At 39.7% G+C, this 22,179-nt stretch overlaps 1 long non-coding RNA gene across 1 annotated transcript in view; it reads right to left on the bottom strand.

Annotated features, from left to right (window-relative positions):
• The window catches only part of 4930533N22Rik (RIKEN cDNA 4930533N22 gene), a 44,956-nt gene that overhangs the window by 1,184 nt on the left and 21,593 nt on the right, over window positions 1-22,179 (bottom strand). Inside the window, exons 4-7 of the long non-coding RNA NR_131122.1 lie at window positions 20,649-20,930; window positions 19,851-19,951; window positions 18,231-18,337; window positions 11,524-11,612 (exon numbers count right to left, since the gene is read on the bottom strand). This is a non-coding gene — a long non-coding RNA (RIKEN cDNA 4930533N22 gene). The remainder of the gene's footprint in view (window positions 1-11,523; window positions 11,613-18,230; window positions 18,338-19,850; window positions 19,952-20,648; window positions 20,931-22,179) is intronic.

Raw genomic sequence — 22,179 nt, 5'->3', positions numbered from 1 at the left:
TGACCTTGGTTTAACCCCCAGAACCCACATGATAATGGAGAAAGCCGACTCCCCAAGTTATCCTCTGACCTCTACATGCTTGCTATATTGCCCATTCCAACGCAAAATAAATAACAAATGTAGAATAAAATTTAGAGAGGAGACACAGCTCAGCAGTTAAGAGCCCTTGCTATTCCTGCAGAGGATTCAGGTTTGGTTCCCAGCACCTATATGGTGGTTGGCAACCATATGAGACTCTATTTCCAGGGGATTCAAAGCTACCTTCTGACTTCCATTGAGCATGAGGTATATGTGATGCACATACATAAATCCAGACAGGTACTCATATACAGAAAAGTAAAATACAAAAATCAGAAATAAATTAAAAATTCCAATAGAAAAAAAATCTATTCACACTGCATCTCAAATAATATAGACAGCATTTTATTCTCCTTTGGTATTTTGTCTCCTGGCTGGTATCCTGAAAACATAGTCAGTGCAAGAAACTTTTCTTTTCATGGAGAAGCAACTGAGAAAGAGGATTTCATTTCCTTACCTCTGGCTTTATTTATTCACTTTTTTAATTTAAAATTTTAATATAAAAGTTTTAAAGAATTTTATACATAAATACTGCATTTACATTATTTCTAACAAATCCACCTCCTCTTGTGTCACCTATCTACTCTATCTCAAATTCATGATCTCTGTTTTAAATATTGTTACATATATGCATATGCACCTGTGTATGTATAAAAACAGCTTGCTGAGTCCTGTGTGTGTTCAGGACTGACTAATTGGGATTGGATAACCTACCAGGGGGCTTTTCCATGGAAAAGAGTAATTTTCCCTCTATAATTAATTGCCCGTAGCTCTTCATTTAGGAGTAGGGCTTCATAATATTTCCTGCATCTGTGTTGGCATGCCAGGTCTTGTTTAGGCAATCATGTTGAGATTTTGGGGGCAGGGGCATGCAGCTTCCCAAGTATAGAACATCCTACCTCACAGCAGACATCTGATACTCTGGCTCTTCCAATCTTTCTGTCCCTCTTCTGTGTGTTCCCCACAACTTAGATGTAGGGTTGTATTGCAGATGTTTCCACTAGGGTTGGGTATCTCAGGGTCAGTTCCCGTTTGCATTATGACTGCTTTGAATTTTGTAATGGTCTCTGTCTGCTGCAAAAAAGAATCTCTTGATGAGAGGTGAGAACTATAGTTATCTTAGTGTAAGTATAAATATTTAGAATGCAGCTAGATTATTCACTTTTAGGAAAGTGACAACTCTAAGATTTCTGGGGTTCATGGCCTTACCAGCAATGAGTAGTTAGCTAGGTTTACAGCCAGGCATTAATTTCCCCCTATTGAGTGAGCCTTAAGTCCTACTAGACAAATATAAGCACACTACTGCCCCAATAGGATTATCTTGCCACGGTGATCATGTTTGTTGTGTATGGGCTTCACAGCTGCATAGGACTTTTGACTCCCTTCCTGTCTTGGAACCTTGCACAGAATTTTTGGATATTGTGAGACCTAGTCCTCATGGAGGATAATTTTAGGTCAGTTCCAGCTCAATTCATCTAAGTCCTATGCCCAAAATGTTTGTATTGTGTCTTAAGAGTAGGGTTTTACCTTCATGTTCTAGGAGTCAATCAAGGTGACTGCAATAGCCTATAGTATGTTAGGAGTATCTCTGATGCTCCTGAGCAATTAAAAACTGTCTTTTTCTTAGGACAAAGTATCTCACTGGCATGGAATTTGCCAAGTAGATTAAGCTGGCTAGCTAGAGAGCCCATCCTGTCTCTGTCTATCCAATACTAGGGTAACAAATGCACACTGCCAAAACCATCCTTAGGTTCTGGGGAAGAAACTCAAGTCCTCATGATGGTAGGGCAGCACTTTGCCAAGCTAGCTTCCTATCTCAGAAACACTTATTCTTGTTAAAAGAGAAACATCTTCTATTTTCCTTCTCTTCTCTTCTCTTCTCTTCTCTTCTCTTCTCTTCTCTTCTCTTCTCTTCTCTTCTCTTCTCTTCTCTTCTCTTCTCTTCTCTTCTCTCTCTTCTCTTCTCTTCTCTTCTCTTCTCTTCTCTTCTCTTCTTCTCTCCCCTCCCCTCCCTTCCCCTCCTCTCCCTTCCCTTCCCTTCCCTCCCTCGATCTCTCACCCCTCCTTCCCTTCCTCCTTCCCTTTTCCCCTCGTTTCCTCCCTCTTTTCTTCTTTCCTGTCTCTAACCTTAGTGAAAATACGTATTTAATGGGCCATGTTAAGGTGTCTGACAAACTACCAATGCTGTCTGTAGGAAGTAACCCAAGTAGCATTCTGATGACCAGAATAAAACAACAGGACCAGTTTCTATAGCAGAACTTATCAGATATTGAGGGGGCAGTTGAAGCCTTGACTTGGGAATTGAGCCTTGAAATATTGTTTCTTACCCTATAATTGCTGATTAGTAAAATTACCCCTCATATGTGCAATCCAGGTTGCTGGGGTATTCCTTAAACTAACCCATGTTAATTATTCTGTGGGTTTTATTAACGTCACATTCATTACATTAGTGTGTTTCATTGTGACAATTCTACATATGCACATTCCGTAGCTGGTCTTCTACTCCCCCTATTACTCTCCATTGCCCTCCTCTGCTCCCTTGTCCTTCTCCTCTTTCCAGTAATCCTCTAGCTCCATCTACTTCAGTATTCTCTCTCCCTCTTTTTCCCTCTCTCTCTTTCACATGGAAGAAAAAACCTGGTGATTGTCTTTTTGAGTCTGGTGTATTTTGCATAATACAATCTCAAATTTTATCAATTTTTACAAGTAATAATACCTATTTGAAAAATTAATACTCCCAGCTAGCAAGGAAATGCAAATCAAAACTTCATTCAGATTCCATTCTATTTCAGCCAGGTAGTTATCATCAAGAAAACAAAACAAAATTCTGATGAGGATGTGGGAAGAAAGGACATCTCCTACCTTATGAAAGGAAATGTGATTGCACAGAGAAATTGGCACAGAGTCTGTGGGTGAATTGTGTGTGTGTGTGTGTGTGTGTGTGTGTGTGTGGTGTGCACACTACACTTGAGAGATTTTGAAGACTAATTAAGAATGATTAAGAAATGGTGAGAGTACGTAGTGTAAAAAATAAATTAAAAATAAAATAAAATTTAAAAGAAAAAGAAAAAGAAATGGTAAGAGGTGATTTAGTGAGAACCACAACCTTTTCCTCCAGAGATGAAGTTTGAAATTCCCAGTGGGGCCGGAGCAGGTGAGGGAGCCATCTTGGGTCCCAAGTCCCTCAGAGAGTAGTCTGCACAGGTGAGAGTATGGACTGCAGAAGCGACACAGCTTCTGGGACAGACCCTCAGGCTCCAGACATCCGGGCACTTTCTCTGCCAGAGGAGAGGTCCGCCCGGGAGGGCTCTGACTGCCAGAGCAGGTAAGGGAGCCATCTTGTGTCCCGGATCCCTCAGAGACTAGTCTGAGCAGGTGAGAGTGCTGACTACAGAAGCAACACAGCTTCTGGGATAGGCAGAAATGACACAGCTTCTGGGACAGATCCCATTTCAGGCTCCAGACATCCAGGCACCTTCCCCGTTTCAGGCTCCAGACATCCAGGCACCTTCCCCGCCAGAGGAGAGGTGTCTGCCTCACCCAGGAGGGCTCTGATTACCGGAGCAGGTGAGGGAGCCATCTTGGGTCCTGGGTCCTTTAGAGACCAGTCTGCACAGGTCAGCTCTCAGACTGGGAAGGGTGAGTGAGCAGACTGCAGAAGCAACACAGCTTCTGGGACATACCCCATTTCGGGCTCCAGACAGCCGGGCACCTTCCCCACCAGAGGAGAGGTGTCTGCCCAGGAGGGCTCTGACTGCCGGAGCAGGTGACAGAGCCATCTTGTGTCCCATATCCCTCAGAGACCAGTCTGTGCAGGTGAGCAAGCAGACTGCAGAAGCAATACATCTTCTGGGATAGGCCCTGTTTTGGGCCTTCATCTTCAGCCGGAAGACAGGTCTGAACGCCAGACCTCTGTGAACCTTCCCTGCAAGAGGAGAGCTTGCCTGCAGAGAGTACTCTGACCACTGAGACTCAGGAGAGAGCTGGACTCCCAGGTCTGCTGACAGAGGCTAACAGAATTACAGGAGGAACAAGCTCCAACCAGAGACAACTATAACAACTAATTCCAGAGATTACCAGATGGCGAAAGGCAAATGTAAGAGTCTTACTAACAGAAACCAAGACCACTCACCATCATCAGAACCCATCACTCACCTCAGCCAGTCCTGGATACCTCAATAAACCCGAAAAGCAAGACTCAGACTTAAAATCATATCTCATGATGTTGGTAGAGGAAATCAAGAGGGGCATTAATAACTCACTTAAAAAAATACAGGAGAATAGTGCTAAAGAGATAGAAGCCCTTAAAGAGGAAACACAAAAATCCCTTAAAGAGCTACAGGAAAACACAACCAAAAAGGTGATGTAATTGAACAAAACCATCCAAGATCTACAAAGGGAAGTAGAAACAATAAAGAAAACCCAAAGTGAGACAACTCTGGAGATAGAAACCCTAGGAAAGAAATCAGGAACCATAGATGTGAGCATCAGCAACAGAATACAAGAGATGGAAGAGAGAATCTCAGGTGCAGAAGATTCCATAGAGAACATCGGCACAACAATCAAAGAAAATGGAAAATTCAAAAAGATCCTAACTAAAAACATCCAGGAAATGCAGGACACAATGAGAAGGCCAAACCTACGGATAATAGGCGTAGATGAGAATGAAGATTTTCAACTTAAAGGGTCAGCAGATATCTTCGACAAAATTATAGAAGAAAACTTCCCTAACCTAAAGAAAGAGATGCCCATGAACATAAAAGAAGCCTACAGAAATCCAAATAGACTGGACCAGAAAAGAAATTCTTCCCGACACATAATCAGAACAACAAATATACTAAATAAAGATAGAATATTAAAAGCAGTAAGGGAAGAAGGTCAAGTAACATATAAAGGCAGGCCTATTAGAGTTACACCAGACATCTCACTAGAGACTATGAAAGCCAGAACATCCTGGACAGATGTTATGCAGACACTAACAGAACACAAATGCCAGCCCAGGCTACTATACCCAGCAAAACTCTCAATTACCATAGACAGAGAAAACAAAGTATTCCATGATAAAACCAAATTCACAAAATATCTTTCCATGAACCCAGCTTTTCAAAGGATAGTAAAGGGAAAACACCAACACAAGGACAGAAACTACACCATAGAAAAAGGAAGAAAGTAATCCTTCAACAAACCTAAAAGAAGATAGCCACAAGAACAGAATCCCAACTTTAACAACAAAAATAACAGAAAGCAACAATTACTTTTCTTTAATTTTTCTTAACATCAATGGACTCAATTCCCCAATAAAAAAGACATATAGACTAATAGACTGGCTACACAAACAGGACTCAACATTTTGCTGCTTAGAGGGAACCCATCTCAGGGAAAAAGACAGACACTACCTCAGAGTGAAAGGCTGGAAAACAATTTTCCAAGCACAATGTCCGAAGAAATAAGCTGGAGTAGCCATTCTAATATCGAATAAAATTGACTTCCAACCCAAAGTTATCAAAAAAGACAAGGAGGGGCACTTCATACTCATAAAAGGTAAAATCTATCAAGACGAAGTCTCAATTCTGAATATCTATGCTCCAAATGCAAGGGCAGCCACATTCATTAAAGAAACTTTAGTAAAGCTCAAAGGACACATTGCACCTCACACAATAATAGTGGAAGACTTCAACACCCCACACTTACCAATGGACAAATCCTGGAAACAGAAAATAAACAGAGACACATGGACACTAACAGAAGTTATGAAACAAATGGATTTAATAGATATCTACAGAATATTTTATCCTAAAACAAAAGGATATACCCTATTTTCAGTGCCACATGGTACCTCTTCCAAAATTGACCACATAATTGGTCACAAAATAGGCCTCCACAGATACAAAAATATTGAGATTATCCCATGCATCCTATCTGATCACCACGGACTAAGGCTGATCTTCAATAACAACATAAATAATAGAAAGCCAACATTCATGTGGAAACTGAACAACACTCTACTCAATGATTCCTTGGTCAAGGATGAAATAAAGAAATTAAAGACTTTTTAGAGTTTAATGAAAATGAAGCCACAACATACCCAAACTTATGGGACACAATGAAGGCAGTTCTAAGAGGAAAACTCATAGCTCTGAATGCCTCCAAAAAGAAACTAGAGAGAGCATACACTAGCAGCTTGACAGCACACCTAGAAGTTCTAGAACTATAGGAAGCAAATTCATCCAAGAGGAGTAGACAGCAGGAAATAATTAATCTCAGGGCTGAAATCAACCAAGTAAAATCAAAAAGAACTATTCAAAGAATCAACCAAACCAGGAGTTGGTTCTTTGAGAAAAATCAACAAGATAGATAAACCCTTAGCAAGACTAACTAGAGGGCACAGGGTCAGTATCCTAATTAACAAAATCAAAAATTAAAAAGGAGATATAACAAAAGAACCTATGGAAATTCCAAACATCATCAGGTCCTACTACAAAAGGCTATACTCAACAAAATTAGAAAACCTAGATGAAATGGACAACTTCTTAGACAGATACCAGGTACCAAAGCTAAATCAGGATAAGATTAATGACCTAAACAGTCCTATATTCCCTAAAGAAATAGAAGCAGTCATCAATAGTCTCCCAACCAAAAAAAGCCCAGGACCAGATGGGTTTAGTGCAGAGTTCTATCAGACCTTCAAAGAAGACCTAATTCCAGTTCTGCACAAACTATTCCACAAAATAAAAACAGAAGGTACTCTACCTAATTCATTCCATGAAGCCACAATTACTCTGATACCTAAACCACACAAAGATCCAACAAAGAAAGAGAACTTCAGACCAATTTCCCTTATGAATATCGATGCAAAAATACTCAATAAAAATCCAAGAACACATCAAAATGATCATCCATCATGACCAAGTAGGCTTCATGCCAGCGATGCAGGGATGGTTTAATATACGGAAGTCCATCAACATAATCCACTATATAAACAAACTCAAAGACAAAAATCACATGATCATCTCTTTAGATGCTGAAAAAGCACTTGAAAAAAATCCAACACCCCTTCATGACAAAAGTCTTGGAAAGATCAGGAATTCAAGGCCCATACCTAGACATAATAAAAGCAATATATAGCAAACCAGTAGCCAACATCAAACTAAATGGAGAGAAACTCGAAGCAATTCCACTAAAATCAGGGACTAGACAAGGCTGCCCACTTTCTCCCTACCTTTTCAACATAGTACTTGAAGTATTAGCCAGAGCAATTCGACAACAAAAGGAGATCAAGGGGATAGAAATTGGAAAAGAGGAAGTCAAAATATCACTATTTGCAGATGAGTGATAGTATATATAAGTGACCCCAAAAATTCCACCAGAGAACTCCTAAACCTGATAAACAGCTTCAGTGCAGTAGCTGGATATAAAGTTAACTAAAGCAAATCAATGACCTTTCTCTACACAAAGGATAAACAGACTGAGAAAGAAATTAGGGAAACAACACCCTTCACATTAGTCACAAATAATACCTTGGTGTGACTCTAAATAAGGAAGTGAAAGATCTGTATGATAAGAACGTCAAGTCTCTGAAGAAAGAGATTGAACAAGATCTCTGAAGATGGAAAGATCTCCTATGCTCATGGATTGGCAGGATTAATATAGTAAAAATGGCTACCCTGCTGAAAGCAATCTACAGATTCAATGCAATCCCCATCAAAATTCTAACTCAATTCTTCACTGAGATAGAAAGGGCTATTTGCAATTTCATCTGGAATAACAAATAACCTAGGATAGCAAAAACTATTCTCAATAATAAAAGAACCTCTGGTGGAATCACCATGCCTGACATTAAGCTGTACTACAGAGCAATTGTGATAAAAACTGCATGGTACTGGTATAGTGACAGACAAATAGACGAATGGAATAGAATTGAAGACCCAGAAATGAATCCACACGCCTGTGGTCACTTGATCTTTGACAAGGGAGCTAAAAGAATCCAGTGGAAAAAAGACAGCGTTTTCAACAAATGGTGCTGGCAGTTATCATGTAGAAGAATGTGAATTGATCCATTCTTATCTCCTTGTACAAAGCTCAAGTCTAAGTCGATCAAAGAACTCCACATAAAACTAGAGACACTGAAAATTATAGAGGAGAAAGTTGGGAAAAGCCTCAAAGATATGGGCACAGGGAAAAAATTCTTAAACAGAACAGCAATGGCTTGTGCTGTAAGATTAAGAATTGACAAGTGGGACCTCATAAAATTGCAAAGCTTCTGCAAAGCAAAAGACACCGTCAATAAGACAAAAAGGCCACCAACTGATTGGGAAAGGATTTTTACCAATCATAAATCTGATAGGGAACTAATATTCAATATATACAAAGAGCTCAAGAAGCTGGACTCCAAACATTCAAATAACCCCATTAAAAATGGGGTACAGAGCTAAACAAAATTTTCAACTGAGGAATAACAAATGACTGAGAAGCACCTGAAAAAATGTTTAACATCCTTAATCATCAGGGAAATGCAAATCAAAACAACCTTGAGATTCCACTCACACCAGTCAGAATGGCTAAGATCAAAAATTCAGGTGACAGCAGATGCTGCTGAGGATGTGAAAGGGAACATTCCTCCATTGCTGATTGGATTGCAAGTTGGTACAACCACTCTGGAAATCAGTCTGGTGGTTCCTCAGAAAATTGGACATAGTACTACAGGAAGATCCATCTGGGCATATACCCAGATGTTCCAACTGGTAATAAGAACCCATGCGCCACTATGTTGATAGCAGCCAGAAGCTGGAAAGAACCCAGATGTCCCTCAACAGAGGAACGGATACAGAAAATGTGGTACATTTACACAATGGAGTACAACTCAGCTATTAAAAACAATGAATTAATGAAATTCTTGGGCAAATGGATGTATCTGGAGGATATCATCCTTAGTGAGGTAACCCAGTCACAAAAGAAGTCATTAGATATGCACTCACTGATAAGTGGATATTAGCCCAGAAACTTAGAATACCCAAGATACAATTTGCAAAACACAAGAAAATCAAGAAGAGGGAAGCCCAACGTGTGGATACTTCACTCCTCCTTAGAATAGGGAACAAAATACCCATGGAAGGAGTTACAGAGACAACGTTTGGAGCTAAGACGAAAGGATGGACTATCCAGAAACTACCCCACCCGGGGATCATCCTATTATCAGCCACCAAACCCAGACACTATTGCATATGCCAGCAAGATTTTGCTGTAGGGACCCTGATATAGCTGTCTCATATGAGGCTATGCCAGTGCCTGGCAAATACAAAAGTGGATGCTCACAGTCATCTATAGGAAGGAACCCAGGGCCCCCAATGGAGAAGTTAGAGAAAGCACCCAAGGAGTTGAAGGGGTCTGCAACCCTATAGGTGGTCAAACAATATGAACTAACCAGTACCCTCAGGGCTCGTGTCTCCAGCTGCATATGTAGCAGAAGATGGCCTAGTTGTCTATCATTGGGAAGAGAGGCCCCTTGGTCTTGCAAACTTTATATGCCCCTGTACAGGGGAATGTCAGGGCCAAGAATTGGGAGTGGGTGGGTAGGGGAGCAGGGCAGGGGGAGGGTATAGGGAACTTTTGGGATAGCATTTGAAATGTAAATAAAGAAAATATCTAATAAAAATATAGTTTTTTTAAAAGTAAATTAAAACAGCCAAATTAAGAGAGAGAGAGAGAAAAAAAAAAGGAATTCCCAGTGGGTGGCAGGTGAGGAAACAAACTATGCATACCATCCTAACTTTAGGGAAGCAGATTCTGCAACTCCCTAAGTACAGAAATGCATAGCGTGTCATGGAGGAGTGGGTGTCTGTGTGGCTGGAATGAGGACCCGTGACAGTATTTGTCACTCTTTTGGCCTGCACAACATCCCCTGTTCTCAAAGAACTCTTTGTCTTTGCTGCATCTGGCTTCACAGGAGAATATGTGCCATCTTAGGAATAATCAATGATTCTATTGTTTATCTCTAATGTAGAAAGCCTTACAATAAATCTTGTCTTAACAGTCTAAGCATCAGATAATTGGAATTCTGTTTCTTCTTTCTATTTTCTCTAGTTATATAGGGACTACTTCACCTCACAAGACTCAGTTTCCTCCTCTGAGAAGTGGGACTCTTTGAAATAAGGGTGGATTTGGCAAAAATAAAGCTCATTTATATGTGAAAGGGAAATGGTTTTATGAAAAAACTTGTAGTTTAAAAAACTTGATTTAAATACGTTTTAATTTTTTCTCTGTGTTTCTCTCTGCCTCTGTCTGTCTGTGGATGTGTGTAGGTGTGTATGTGTGTGTGTGTGTGTGTGTGTGTGTGTGTGCACATGAATGTGTACCTGTGCAACCATTTGTATGTGGAAATACCCTCCTTGCCCCATGTGTTTCTGGAATTTTTCATCCCTTCCAAGGGGTGATTTCCTGTTAAATCATCAGCCTCCTGGGGCACAAACCAATTTTGCTTCCTGAATCACTAAATCACTGACCCTCTCCTCTCTCTCTCCTCCTCTCCTTTTCCTCTTCTCCCTACTTCCTTCTTTCCTTCCTTCCTCCCCCCCCCCTCCTTCTTGTTTTATCAGGAAGATAAGCAATGAAAAGACACTAGAATGCATATCAGTCCACCACAGCAATACAGTATTTGGACAATAAGGTGATTGGTAGTTTCTCTAGCAGATGTAGTGGGGAGATAGTACACACCTAAGAATCTATAAAGGTCAGATCACAGGAAAATTTGGGCAAATGAATAGTTTTTCAAATATTTATTTCAGAAAGAATAGTACAATTAACTACTTTTAAGGTTTATAAACTTACCCAAATAGTAAACTCCTCAAACAATTTTATTTTAAGTGCATGATTACCTTGTGTGGTTAAACGTGCAATGCTGTGCAGATAGAGAAACCTCCAAATTTTCGCTCAACCAATTACAAGCTCCAAGCCTCAAGCAGGCATTTAAACTCTGAATCTCCATTTCCTACTGTTTCACAGTGTTGTTTCAAAGATCAAATAGGGTGATAATCATTCAATTCTGGGTAGAATGTCAATATTCAACACTGGTTGCTTCTATTTGTTGCCCAGTTAAAGGGCTATAATGCAACATTGTACAGACAAATACAAAATTCAAAATTATAACTCTATCTATCTATCTATCTATCTATCTATCTATCTATCTATCTATCTATCTATCTATCTATGTGTGTCATGTACAAATATATCCACACACACACATAGTCAAATGCTTGAGAACCTTAGTTCCTTCCCCAGGTTCCACATAAAATGCCTAGTGTGAGGGTACATAATTGTAATTCCAGCACTGGCGAAGTGGATTTCCTGAGCCAAGCATCCTAGCTTAACAGTAAATTTCCAGGTCTCTGTGAATGGCACCAGAAGAACATTCAAAGTTGACTTCAGGCCTCCACACACATGCTCACTTACCTGTACCCTCACACAAAAATAAATGGGACCTCATGAAACTAAAAAGCTCTGTGTAACAAAGAGCATCATCATTCCAGTGAAGAGACAACCTATAGAATGGAAAAATATTTCACCAATTAAGCATCTGACAGAATGCTACTGCCTAGAATATATAAAGGATTTAAAAAAATCAAAATTCAAAATGAAAAATCCCACAACTAAATATTTAAAAACAATTAAAATGGGATATAGAACTAAGCAATTCTTAAAAGATTAAACAGAAATGGCTAAGAAATACTTTTCAAATGTAACTCTTGGCCCTCAGAGAATACAAATTGAAACTACTTTGAGATGTTTATCTTACCTCAATCAGAATCAGAATGTCAAAGATTAAAAAAAAATGACTGCCATGGAGTGAGAAGGGGAACACATATGCACATTGGTGGGAGTGCCAACTTCTAAAGCCACTCTGAAAGTCAGTATGGAGATTCCCCAGAGACTAAAAATAGTTCTAGCACATGATCCTGCTGGCCCACTCTCAGGAATATACCCAAAGATAATATATGCTGCTACAGAGATGCCTGCTCATTCAAGTTCATTTGCAATAGTTAGAAAATGGCAACACTCTACATGTCCATCATCCAAGGAGTATTAAGAAAAATGAAATCATGAAATACATAGGTAAATGGAAAAATCTGGAAACAATCATTCTGAGTGAGGTAGCTTAGACCCTTAAAGACAAACATCACGTGTTATCTCTCATTTGTGGACGTTAACTTTGGCTCTTCGGATAAGTGTGCTCCATTGAGAATATCTGTAGATCACAAAATCAGTAAGGGGTTGGGAGTGTATCAATGGAGGGGAGATAGAATGCAGTAGAATAATGGATAATAATGAACTAGGAAGAGGTAAAGTGGGATGGGGGATGGGACGGCAGGGTAGAGGAGTGAACATGGGTGGGGATGGACACTGAGGAAAAACCAACACTATACTGAGGAAAAAGTCATACAGAAACCCATTGTTGTAGAAGCTTCCTACAATATATACATACACACATACTAAAAGAATTTAAGCACTCATTCTATTAGGAGCAACAATATCACTACTAGACACTACAGGCTGACAACTGAAAAATCTGTACCAGGAATGGATGGTCTCTTTGGTGTTGTTGCCCAGTAAGATACTATAGATTTTGAAACATTATGGGCTATAGGCTATTGATTGTGCTTTGTTATCCTCTAGACTTTCATAGTAAGCCCTATTGTAAAGCCCTGTTGCTAAAAAACAAAATATTTGAGTCATACAACATGAAAAAAACCAGTCTTGCACTAATCTGCACACTTCCCTTCTACTGGATGATTTCTTTGTCCTAGAAGGTGCTATGCACGTTAGCAGAAGAGAAAAGAAATCACTGACCTTACCAATTCTGAACTCTGGGAATACAATAATGACCAGTCTAAAGACACACCTACTGGTAGCACAGACGTAATGGAACAAACCCATCACTTTCTCATTGGATGCCAGATCTGCTACACAAGTTTCAACCCATGCCCTAGCATGAACACTAGTAGGGCACTAATATGAACAGAAGTAGGTGTAAAATCCCACTGCTACCTATAGAGATTTGGGCAGTTGATTGTTGCTGAAAGAGAGAGAATCAGACCCTGATAGATTGACCACATTCCAGTCGAAGTCCACACTTCCAAGAATATAAAATTAGCATAAACTGTACTCAATGAGGTTTTTAAAAAAGAAGATACAAATTGGGTGTAAAGGAAGATGATAGTGAATCTAGGGAGAGATGGGAAAGGGAGTAGATATAATGCATTGTATGAATATATCCATATATAAATATTTCATATATACATGAAAGTAAACACTGATTTATATGTATTACTTAAAATATATGTATTTGTGTGTGTGTGAATATAAACATTGAACTTGGAGTAGTTATCATGGGGGCATACTGACTATTTCACTTCTCTTTGCAACCCCTAGTCCTGGCTTCTCAAACTTCATTGCACAGGCATGACTAAGAAATCAGTAAATTTATCATCCTGTTCAACCTCTGTGATGAGAGATGAGTGGTGCTTTGAAAATGTCCTGTGGTCCTCGTCATTCTGATGCATGAGTCTTGCCATGTGCTTTGTTTTAAGTGATGATGAAGCCAAACACTAATTTTCATGTGTGGAAAAGTAGAGAGGCAAGTGAATTTACCTCATATTTGCTACTACAAGTCCTTCAAAAAACAAGTGGGAAAGGCTGCTGGCAGTGAAAAGATATCCACTGTTAATACCATTCTGAGATGCCTACATGAACATTGCAGTCAAGTCAGGGCAGGAGCAGCAATGAGCTTAGGAAACACCACAGGGTTAACCAACCTCCTGGAATGGTCAAATCCAGGATAAGAACCGATTTTTTCCAATATACACTTAAGTCCTGATTCTAAGGCTCAGATTCTGGTTTAGTCCCATTTGAGACTTAGGGGTCTGGTATGGCTTGCTCGGATTGGTGAATAATTTGTGCCTTCAAACAAAGAGCAGACAAGCAAGCTCATTTCAGATGAGTCTGGACATATTTACTCAGAATCTTGGTTTTCACAGGAAAGGATTCCAGCTTCCAAACACTTTTTTTTGTCCAGCTGGTACAATTTTGTTTGAATGATAGCACTCAGAGGAAAGCTACCAGGGAAGAGAGAAAGCCCTGCTGAGTATGATTTATCCCTTTGTTTGATGAAGTGATTCTGCCACACAACTAGTTTAACTCTGTAAGGTATGGCCATTCTGGTGCAAGACTCTGGCTTTATAATTCAATCAACCGACTGAACAGCTAGAACAAACTGAGGATCAGGACAAGGGGGGAACCCACCTCTACAAACAACTGCATAGTAAACCTACTATGCTAAAGGCATTCTTCAATGCACTCATCACATAAGATGGCTCTTGTTTGCTACTGGATGCAAAAGAATTTAACCGGGGGCTTTGAAGATAAGGTGGGTAAACTTTCAACTTGTACTTCTTAATGATGATGTGAAATCAAGATTAAATGCACAAGCAAAGTTGTGCCTGTAGAGAGGTCTTATTCTTTCTAACTGCCGTGTAGTTAACCATTCATGGCTGAACATTTGTGTATGGATCTTTATGGCCATGGCAAATGTTTTACAACTGGCTCCTGTTGTTTTCAGTTGTGTCTATTCTTATTTATTAGTGATGATTGCACACAGGTGGGCATAAAATACAGGTATTTGCATTGTTAATATGAATATGTCATTGTTTCTTCATCAGTCTCATATTGGCTGAGCCTTTTTAATATCCTAGTTATTTGCAACTGTGAATAATGCTTCAATAACTATCACTACATATGTTATTTATTATATACATATGTATATAAGTGCATGTAATATTTTGTACATTTGTCAGGACTTTATTAGACAAATATCTAGAACTGCATGATCAAATGAAGTTTTGATTTTGAAAGATACTATAGGGGTTGGAGAGATGGCTCAGCGGTTAAGAGCACTGACTATTCTTCCTGAAGGTCCTGAGTTTAAATCCCAGCAACCACATGGTAGCTCACAACCATCTGTAATTTGATCTGACACCCTCTTCTGGACTGTCTGAAGACAGCTAGAGTGTACTTACATATAATAAATAAATACATCTTTAAAAAATACACGATACTATAAAATCTCTGTAGAGCTTGCCCAAATTATGAGGTGAAAGGATAAGAATGGGACCATGACATCATCTATCCTTAGCAAATTCCTTTGTTGTTGCTTTCCACCTTTAGGAAGTCTAGTTTGAATTTCATGTGTTGGACGTTGTGTATCAGGTATGCTATCCATCTCTTAGGCATGAATAGCCTCTTTTCACCTTCTGTTGAGAACTTTCTTCAACGATCCTTGAGATGATGAACCTGTAGCAACCTTGAGGTGAGATTAGAAGTAGCCAACACTGCTCTGGGCAGCCTTCTCTTTGGAGGGAGAAGAGTCATCCTTCAGGTTAGGTCAGGCATCTGTGCTCAGAGACAGTCTCCAAGTAATGTTAGGTAGAGAAAGGGAACCCCTGCTAAGAAAGGGAGTCCTCCTTTTTGGGCCAAGCTCAGAGAGCTATCTGGATATGATAGACAGGACTCTCCAACATCTCTCTCTCTCTCTCTCTCTCTCTCTCTCTCTCTCTCTCTCTCTCTCTCTCTCTCTCTCTCATATCTATCTATCTATCTATCTATCTATCTATCTATCTATCTATCTATCTATCTATCTAATCTTTCATGTTAATAAGTATTCCATCACTACAACAAAATATCTAATTGAGTTATTAGAAAAAAAATCTTTATTTCAACTCATAGTTTTCAAGGTTTGAATTCATGTTTGATAAATCATATCACTTTTAGACTTGTGGTAAGTTGTGTGTGTGTTTGTGCATATGTATAGGCATATATTTTTCACAACGTACTTATATAAGAATTCAACCACCCCCCCTCCAGTCCACAACCTACCAGAGGTAGTGGAAAAGAAAGGTTATTAAGGTACAGGGGAAGTGGACCTGTTTAGAAATAGTTCTTCGGGGCAATTCCAATCTTTGTTGTTCTCAGTCCAGTCCACTAGCAAACACCAACCATTAATCAGTAGCTGGAGTCCTGTCCACTTGGCAGACACTACACATGAATTAGCAAGGGCAGTTCAATCCAGAAGAAACTGCAAGGCTTATCAATCAGCCAGAGTCCATGGAAGCAGCAAGAAGTTGCAGGAATCTCATGAGAAGTTCTTTGGTGAGTTTTTCTCTATGAAGTCACCACAAGCGAAGTTTGGCAATGCAGTGTAAGGTGAACCTATCCACGTGTGTCATCAGTAAAGAATAGTGAGGTGGACACCAGTCAGAATGGCTAAGATCAAAAATTCAGGTGACAGCAGATGCTGGCGTGGATGTGGAGAAAGAGGAACACTCCTCCATTGTTGGTGGGATTGCAGGCTTGTACAACCACTCTGGAAATCAGTCTGGCGGTTCCTCAGAAAATTGGACATAGTACTACTGGAGGATCCAGCAATGCCTCTCCTGGGCATTTATCCAGAAGATGCCCCAACTGGTAAGAAGGACACATGCTCCACTATGTTCATAGCAGCCTTATTTATAATAGCCAGAAGCTGGAAAGAACCCAGATGCCCCTCAACAGAGGAATGGATACAGAAAATGTGGTACATCTACACAATGGAGTACTACTCAGCTATTAAAAAGAATGAATTTATGAAATTCCTAGCCAAATGGATGGACCTGGAGGGCATCATCCTGAGTGAGGTAACACATTCACAAAGGAACTCACACAATATGTACTCACTGATAAGTGGATATTAGCCCCAAACCTAGGATACCCAAGATATAAGGTACAATTTGCTAAACACATGAAACTCAAGAAGAATGAAGACTGAAGTGTGGACACTATGCCCCTCCTTAGAATTGGGAACAAAACACCCATGGAAGGAGTTACAGAGACAAAGTTTGGAGCTGAGATGAAAGGATGGACCATGTAGAGACTGCCATATCCAGGGATCCACCCCATAATCAGCATCCAAACGCTGACACCATTGCATACCCTAGCAAGATTTTATTGAAAGGACCCAGATGTAGCTATCTCTTGTGAGACTATGCCGGGGCCTAGCAAACACAGAAGTGGATGCTCACAGTCAGCTAATGGATGGATCACAGGGCTCCCAATGGAGGAGCTAGAGAAAGAACCCAAGGAGCTAAAGGGATCTGCAACCCTATAGGTGGAACAACATTATGAACTAACCAGTATCCCGGAGCTCTTGACTCTTGCTGCATATGTAACAAAAGATGGCCTAATCGGCCATCACTGGAAAGAGAGGCCCATTGGACACGTAAACTTTGTATGCCCCAGTACAGGGGAACGCCAGGGCCAAAAAGGGGGAGTGGGTGGGTAGGGGAGTGGAGTTGGGTGGGTATGGGGGACTTTTGGTATAGCATTGGAAATGTAAATGAGCTAAATACCTAATAAAAAATGGAAAAAAAAAGAATAGTAAGGTGGAGCAAATCCAACCAATGCTCGAGATCCCACTGTCTGTGGAGTCATATTTATATTCTTTCTAAACATCATGCACCCTTTTACATGTTTGCTATAGCAAAATGACCCTTCACCTGTTGCTTGCTTTAGCAAAATATCCTTTTACCTGTGTGCCCCAGAAAAAAAACATCATTTGACATAACTGACTCCCCAAAGAAACTAGAAGTTTCCACTTCACATCCATTCATATGCATGTGTTTGCATATGAATATGTGCGCATGTAGTGTGTGGGTTTGTGTATTTGTGTATCTTTGTGTGTGTATGTTGAAGAAAAACTGCTCACCTCATAACCAGCAGAACATTTTTAAAAATTAAAAAAATGGAGGGCTATAGGCTTTTATAGTCTTTAGGGCTACTTCCTCAATAACAACCTAAAGCCCTTTTACTAGGTCCTACCTCCCAATAGCACTAACCTGGGGATAAAGATTTTGACACATGGGTCTTTCCGAGTTCATTCAAGCTTTAGCTATACAGTGTAAAGTAAGATTCAATGTAAGATCCTAGTTATCTGGTCACATACAAGAATATGATAGATACCATTAAAATGTAGTACTTCCTTAGGCTAACAAACAAAGAACAAGTGGAAAAATGTACTCTGTGTCTTATACTTTAAACTCTTACAGCAAGGATACCACAATGTAGGACCTTACCTGTCATTAAGTAGTATTCACAATTTCATATGGAAATATTCAAATATATAATAAAACAACCATTCTTCTTATAGTCTCCCATATTGATGAATATAGGGGAGGTACTTCTGGTGGGGAGAAAAATGTCTTTATTCAACAACTCAGAAGAAAATAATCATTCATTGCCTTCTAGGTTTTGTAAGTTAATGCCTCACTTCCCATTTCTCCAGCAGTGATACACATGACCACATACCTTACACTCTGGCTTGAATACTATGTGTGTGTCAACATGCCCATTAATGAAACAGACAACATGAGATTTTTTTTTCAATGTGTGAGAATTTTCAAGTTTCACATTTCCCTTTGGAGATTCTCCAAGGGGAAGTTATGCAGCTAATGACTGCCCTTTGTAAGACACAAAACTCTATACTGTGTAATAATAATATGTTCGAGACACTCAAGTGTTTCTTCAGCAAGAAAATGACTGCTTTATTCAAAAATAATTTAAATCAAACTTGACATCAGGAGACTGTGCTTTAACAAAGGGCCTAGTGATGGGTTTGGGATTTGAAACTCTATGCTGCTGGTGTCTCCCCAAATATCAGACTTTTCTTTCTTAAGTTATCCACACAATGCTGCTTCTTTTCTTCCAGGGAATAAGAATTAAAAGGCATAAAATGGAAAAAGAGTCAAAATGAAGAAAAAGAAATAAGATGGGGGAAAATATTACTAGCTGTGAAAAGAACAAAACCACCGTAGAAGGAAGATTTATGGTCTATTTTTTTTCTGACCAGAATTTTTCAGGAACAAGATCTATCCTGGAAATTTTTGGAGACTTCATGTGGCTTACAGATTTTAACAGATTCTGTCCTTGTTGCCAAGGCTTCAGTTCATTATTTGTTCTTTTCTTGAAAGAGGGTCTGACTATATATCCCAGGCTGGCCTTGAAACCCTAGCCATCAGACCTAGGACTCCTGGGTGCTGGCATTCTAGGTGTGCACTACCATGCTGGCCTAAGATTCTCCTTTCTCTCTGTTCATGGAGTTTTGATTCTATGATTCTTGGCCCATGGCCCCAACTCACCCTATTTTTCCAGATGTTGTAGGTGTTCATGAAGCTGGAGGAGTTGGCTTTAATAGAAGACAGGCCACAGTTGCTCATCTGGTTGAGGCTGCATATCTTCTGTGGTTGTATGGGAATGTGCGCTTGCTCCTGAGAGCTGAAGGCAGCTCTAAAATCTATAATCCAATTTATAACCATATCATGTGTGTGTATGTGTGTGTGTGTGTGTGTGTGTGTGTGTGTGTGTGTGTGTATGTGTGTGTTTATCTCTTTATATCAGGTACATCTTAAAGGTTGAATGTGAAGGAGTAAACTAATCTATCAAGGTATCACCAGAATTCAAAACTGCATGTTGCTAGTAGGAAATAAGGCAAAGGAAAATAGTCCTGTAGAAAGCAAGGGTTGCATTCTATTAACTCATTTACCTGAAACGATTCTTTCAGGAAGTGAACCAGGGACTAAATAACAAAGGATCTAAAATCTTCTCTAAATATCAGAGTGATTACCTTTACAAGATTGTATTTATAATTTGTACCACACAGTCAAGTGGTTTTGCTAAGTATTGTTTTGTTTGCTTACCTCAACAACCTTGAGAATTAAGTGGTATAGGTGTTTTTCCCTGTAGAGATGTAAGTCACGTGGGTTGCTGGCTCACATGCAAAGAAGTGGATACTGTGGCTCTGGGGTTTGCAAAAAAAAAAAAAAAAAAAGAAAGAAAGAACTTTATGGAAAGTTAACCAACAAATAGCAGAAAGCAAACTAAATGAATTTAAGTGATCCTTCCTGATGGAGTAGGCTGCAGTATCCAATATCCAGGTACAACTTGTTATCCATTCTGGTTCATCCTTGCTTCAGATTTAGGTCCACAGTATGCTGTTTTAAACATACAGGTTTTGAACTCTAAATTCAGATTGTTCTACCAGGTTCACAAAGTACTTTCTAGATTAGATTTTAGGGCTCTGCATTTTGTCTTAAAAACAGCAGGAATTAGGTTTAGAAACCATGAGGATCTATATTATGGATTGGTTTCAGTGACTTTCCTCAACTTTCCAAGGCACATTGGTGACGTGGGTACAAAACTGGGCTTTGTGATGAAGCCCAGTGAAGATTTTGTTAGATCATCACATTCCCAAGTGGAGATAGCAATAACTGGGGACAGAAAGGCCACTATGAAGGAGCTATGATCACTTAGAGGTAGTAAAGTATCGAATGTATTTCAGTGATAAAGTATTTGCCTACTACGGATTTACTGGATTCACGTCCCAGGACAACACTTAAAAAACAAATGAACAAAACTCACACAAATTTCTAGCATGCTGCTCATTCTATTGAACGTCTTTAATCAAAGTATAATTTATTTTATTTAGTTGTGTGTACCTGGTAGGGATGCACATGGCACGGCCACTATATGGAAGTCAGAGGTCAACTTGCAAGAGTTGGTTCTTTCTGTCACGTGACTCCTGGGGATTGACTTTGTGTTGTCCAACCCTGTCAGCAGACGCTCATTGAATAAAGGTTTGTATAATGAAGAATTCCAGGCAACAGGGCTTGTACTTTGGACACTAAAGATGCAAGCTCCCACTTTATTCCTTTTCATAGTCTTTCACACATTTTTGCTCTTAGTGATGCTGAATCTCTTGCTTTTATCTGATAAATTCACTTGACATAAAAAAAAACAGATTTGCTTTTAGTGTTGCCTTTGCTTATTGAAACATGGAAAAATAAGTGTTTCTATTTTATAATTCCTATAAAAGATGAGCATAGATCTTGGAGAAATAGGAGTGACAGATGCATTCTCCATAGGACTCCTGGAGACATTGCTGTGGTAACGCTTTTTCAGTGCTCTGCACAGTTCCCGGGACATAATCGAAGTTGTTATTAGTCATAGCTATTATTACTGCAGTTTCAAATGAGCTGTGATTACATGCACATCGCTGGGTCTCAAACTCCCACCACTAGTTATGAGTGCATTCCCACCAACTCTCAGGTCCAAGGTGTATACTTCCTAAAGAATTTGATGTCAAACAATTAGAATGTGAGGACAGCTCTTGCTCAGAACGTCTCTGCTAATATTTTCAAGATCCACTAGCATGAAAAGGCAAGGTGCTCCTGTCTCAGAAACGCTGTAAGTATGAAATAATTATAGCAGATTCTTCTTGGCTTTACTGTACCAGGTAGAAGCCAAGCCTGTATGTAGATGCAGTAGAATTAAGCCCAAGGCCCAAGTTTTGGGTCTGCTTAATCTTGGAAGTAAAACAGTTCCCTAGGATCCTTGCCTCGGTAGTCCTTAATTAATTCTAATGAATGTGTGACTTCAGCCCTGTACTTCCCTGAGATGGGACTAAAGGGGTTCATTGCCCATCTCTTGGTTAATCAGTTTCATCATCATCCTAAATTAAACCTCCATTTTCATCTTTGACTCACTCTGCTGGCAGAAGTTACTTGGGTGCTCTGGAAAGACCTCAGCATGAACCAGGGCTCTGGAAGCAGCAGTGAGCATATAACAGCGGTGCTGAAATTATTTCCTGGAGCCCTTTAACGTTGAGATATTTAGTAACCTGAAATGTCACTCAAGAAGTCCCCAGGCTGTTAGACAACTGGTCAGTGAATCTAAAATGGCAGTGCCTGACTCTAGGTCAGGCACATTACTTCTTCGAAGAAATACTTAGGGGTCAGAGGATGGGTAGTTTTGCTCTACCTCTTGTGTGTTCTTGCTATGGAGAGCATCCTGACACATTAAAACCAACAATAATCACTAAGTCATTTATATCCTCACTACTCAAAACATGGTCCATAAAGCAACATCATATGTGTTTCCTGGAATCGTGCAAGGAATTGGACTTTCATGCAACAATAAGAACCTGTATTTAATCACAGCTCCTCGGTAAATTACTCTCTCTAGAAAGCT

The sequence above is a fragment of the Mus musculus genome, chromosome 7 (genome assembly GCF_000001635.26).
Source record: "Mus musculus strain C57BL/6J chromosome 7, GRCm38.p6 C57BL/6J".
NCBI lineage: Eukaryota > Metazoa > Chordata > Mammalia > Rodentia > Muridae > Mus > Mus musculus.
This window is presented reverse-complemented; position numbering and strand designations above follow the sequence as displayed.